Source organism: Pipistrellus kuhlii, unplaced genomic scaffold (assembly GCF_014108245.1).
Source record: "Pipistrellus kuhlii isolate mPipKuh1 unplaced genomic scaffold, mPipKuh1.p scaffold_m20_p_17, whole genome shotgun sequence".
Taxonomy (NCBI): Eukaryota; Metazoa; Chordata; class Mammalia; order Chiroptera; family Vespertilionidae; genus Pipistrellus; species Pipistrellus kuhlii.
This window is the reverse complement of record NW_023425482.1, coordinates 22875323-22879489: the sequence shown is the minus strand read 5'-3', so window position 1 is coordinate 22879489 and position 4167 is coordinate 22875323. Positions and strand designations below refer to the sequence as shown.

The window sequence follows — 4167 nt, the reverse complement described above, 5'->3', positions numbered from 1 at the left end:
TTATTTTGTTCATTAGGTTGCACATGTATGTGTGATCATACGTCATCTGTCTTTCTTTGACTGGCTTATTTCATTTAGCATAATAATCTCCAGGTCCATCCATGTTGTCACAAAAGGTAAGATTTCCTTCTTTTTTATAGCCGTGTAGTATTCCCCTGTACTAATGAACCACAGCATTTTTATCCACTCATATCACTCGGGCTGTTTCTAGGTCTCAGCCACTGTGAATAATGCTGCAGTGGACAAAGAGTGCGGAACGCTTACCGAATTTGCCTGGCATCCTCGCACAGGGGCCATGCTCATTTTCTCTGTGCTGCTCCATTCTTAGTCTATGTGCTGCCGAAGCAAGCTCGACACGAGTTTTTAAAAAGCACTGAAACTTCTCTCTCCAGCCCCTCCTGGCTTTTTTTTTTTTACTTCCCCAAAGGGCTGAGATTAGAAATCCTCCCACAGCTCATCTCTTCCTAGCACTTTCATGGCACCGCTTCTGATTAAACTCACAGATTAGACCCAGTGGCATAAGGCCCCGCTTCTCCCCTTGGAAAAGGAACAAATAAGAATGAAGTACTAGGTTGCAGTACTAATTATACATTCTGTTGAAGTGTCAGCCATCTGTCGCAATTGTTTAAAAGGCAGACGTAAGTCAACTGTTGGGGTGAGATGTTTACCGTTGTACACACACAGTCCACTGGTGGTGCTGGTGGAGAGTGGAGAGTCGGTGTTCTGGCATGTGCCTGGAGGCAGCAGCGCCATTTCCCTGGATGTCTTGAGAAGCCCACCTCTCCAGGAGAGGGCAAGGGGCAGCCCCAGGTAGCTGACGATGAAGTCCTGGTCATACTTCAGGCCTGGCAAGGATTCTTAAAGGATCAACACAATCAGTTTTCAGAAGGGATAACAGATACAAGGAGGCAAAGGCATTGCTGCCTCTTCTGCACGTACAATTTTGGGACTTAACAGTTTTCTGCAGAAATCTTGTGTTTGCCCATTCCTCCCTCAAGTATATGAAGCCCCCAAGGAAAAGGATCAGACACTATTGTCTCCAACTTAGATGCATAGGACAGTACCCAACACATCACCATGTCTAGAATATGTTGTAAAAATACAGCTAGTGACTGTAAGGTGGGTGGAGGTTTTCTGACGTGGCCAGAAAGCACAGAAAATGTGGCCCGTTCATTCCCCTAGCTCCAGAGCCAGCCTTTCTAGCTGTTACCAATTTGTTCAGTGAATAAGCAGGATGTTCTGCCAAACTGTGACTTTGGATAATTCCTCAATGAGAGTCACCAGCATTAGGCTGTGCATCGGTTTCAGTTCACATTATTGAGCCAGTTGAAGCCCAGCTACAGGCAGTACTGTCCAAACGAAGGACAACATCGCTCCTTCTATGTCCAAGGAAACAAAGATAGAAGTGATATTTGACCTTTTGGGTTATTAAATAATTCTAACCTCAAGGACAATCAAGGGGAGGATGTTCTAGGGCTGACCCCTGACCCAGTTTCACTGATGTCTGCAATTACGGTATGGAGGTGGGAGTTACTCTCTGACATCATGGTTTGAGGTCACTCAATAGGGATGGCGATTTTCATGTCCGCCTATAGCATTGCATAGAGGTCATCTCTTTTGTTGATTTGAAATCTGCTTTTTCATAATTCTGTAATTTGTTTCTCTTTTCTGCATCAGAAGCAACACATCCCTGAAACACCCCCTTCTCTTGTTGGTCTTCTAATGTTGAGAAGAGCCTGCATATTCTCTTCTGTATTCACAAGTGCAAAATCACTGCGCTTGTTCCTCACCAGACCTCTTATTCAGTCTGTCGGGCCACTTCCTGTGTAAACGTTTCCATCGCCAAAGATCCTATTAAAATGAAAAGCATAGGTTCAGCCAGTGGAATTTGTGAGGAGTAATTAACGGTGCTAATAGCACCCCTTTATCTGAGTTCCTGACTAGTTGAACGCATATGCAGGCAGCTAAGGATAAATAATGATTTCAGATTAATTAATGGGCCAGACAACTGTACACGGTTTTAATTTAGGACTTCAGTTGGATATGGACTTTTGCAGCCATCTCCACACCTTCTCAACGATTAGCATGAAACAGAGAGTGAAATAGGCCTCCCATTTCTAGCTAATTCCTGCCTGATGAAACCCAGGAAAAGATGCATTCCATGGCCCTCTGGAATTAGGTTGCTGATTTTCTTACCATGACGAGGGACCACTGGATTTGATGGAAGGGCAGCATTCCTAAGGTGTAGCCACAATACTGTCCTCATAGGGGTTGTGGTTGAAGGTCCCTCAGTGTGACTTAACAAACTAAAAATAGGCATGCTCTTACAGCCTAGCAGGAAAATAAATGAGAACAAATTATGGCATGAAAGGCTATTGATTTTCTTCCCATTATGCTTAGTATTTCCATCAGAGCTGCTCTGTTAAAAATATGGCCACGGATACTCCAACCTCAGGACTATTTTCATTCTGTGCTCTTACTCTTCTTATGATATGAGCACCACACCCACCCCAAGATATCTCCTCACGCAAATGCTTACCCAGAGGATGCTGCAGGAAGTCGCTATCCCTATCTAATCTAGAAGAATAAAACTGTCAATCTGTCATAGTTATCATGCATTTAGTTTGTATTGTCTTACTTTCCCCCAATGACTTAAGGTGAGTTATAACAAAAAGACATGCAATACAATAATGTAAAAAGGAGAGTAAGAAAATAGGACTGGGAGAAGTATCATTGAAATTAGAAGTTCAAAACTGGTGAGACATGATACCAAGTGTTCTTGGTCATGAGGGCCTACAGGATGGTCACTTTTCTCTTATTTGTTCCCAGTTTTCCTGAAAGCCAAACAAAATAAATGGTATTTTATGTTTTATAGAAAGAAATGAGTTCATTATTTTCTCTTTGGTGTTTTCATCTCTAGCCATAATTTATAATTATTATAAGTTATTTTCAGTGCCCTGGTTCTATTTTGGGCTCTCTTTATTAGAGTTACAAGTACTATTACAGTTCAAGTGAAAAAGGATAGCTTGTGCTCCAGGAAAATGCAGGATATGACAAATACAAGACACCGGAAGTGAATGGGGTTAACAGAATCTAAGTAGCTCAAAATCTCCCACTTTTTCCAAGGAGGGCTTTTGTGGTCAGAGATGCATTGCACATGAAAGGCAGGACTGAAAATATGGTCATCACATTTCCAGATCCCTCTAGGTAATTGTGCCCAGTCCTAAGTGCCCTTTCTAGAGCATTGTGGCCCTCACATCCCAGATTAAGTCCTGTGCCCAACTAGAAATTCAAGGAGCTCAAGGGGAGAGGTGTCTGCACTGAGGAATAGACTTGTTTATTCTGGGAGGGTATTGAAAGACACAAGCTATATGGAGATGGTTGGCGTGAAAGGAAGCAGAGACATCAAGTTTTCAAGCATGCTTTCAAGAAGCTAGTAGTGAGCAAAAGGAAGAGGTGAGGCAGAAGCAACTAGGATGCTGGCTTAAATGAAAAGACTTGTGAGTTTTGTTATTAACATGGGAGAGGTAAATGCACGTTAGGTTCAGGGAAAGCAAGAATGAAGAGAGTGTGTGTGGATCAAGGAAAATGAGACACTGGCCTGAAGAGAGAGGTGCTGCGGTAAAGACAGGAATGGATATCCTGAGGACGAAATTCCATGGAGGAGGGCAGGGTGAGCTGAGAGAGCACGTGGGTGACAATATGGTCACTGTAGGTGATTTGGTCTGCAACACTCTGAAAGCTATCTTTAAAAAATAAATATTTTTAGTGGTATTAGAGAAGCAGGAGGATAGATAGAAAGAAACATCAGTGATAAGAGAGAATCATTGATCAGCTGTCTCCTGCATACCCCGAGCTGGGGAGAGAGCCCACTGAGTCACACCAGCCAGGCTCTGACAGCTATTTTTATGCTTATGCTTGCAATTAAATGCTTCAAGACTCCAGTGCATTCTTAAAATGAATATTTTCACCTTCCAGATGCCATCACATTGTTCTCCTAACTCTACCTTATCCTTTATCACACTGCATTGTTTACACTGACTAGACTGTTGTGGATAGAGATAATGTGTTACACTTCTCAGTAACCATAGGTTTGCTTCTTCAGTACCAAGCACAGAGTAAATTTGAGTCAAATGAATGAATGAATTATTTCTAAGCCTTGTGTCC

At 42.6% G+C, this 4167-nt stretch overlaps 1 non-coding gene across 1 annotated transcript; it reads right to left on the bottom strand.

Annotated features, from left to right (window-relative positions):
• Positions 1–245: 245 nt before the first annotated feature.
• Positions 246–352, bottom strand: LOC118721025. The gene has a single exon (XR_004988599.1). It is a non-coding gene; the product is annotated as a U6 spliceosomal RNA (small nuclear RNA).
• Between the last annotated feature and the right edge of the window lie 3815 nt (positions 353–4167).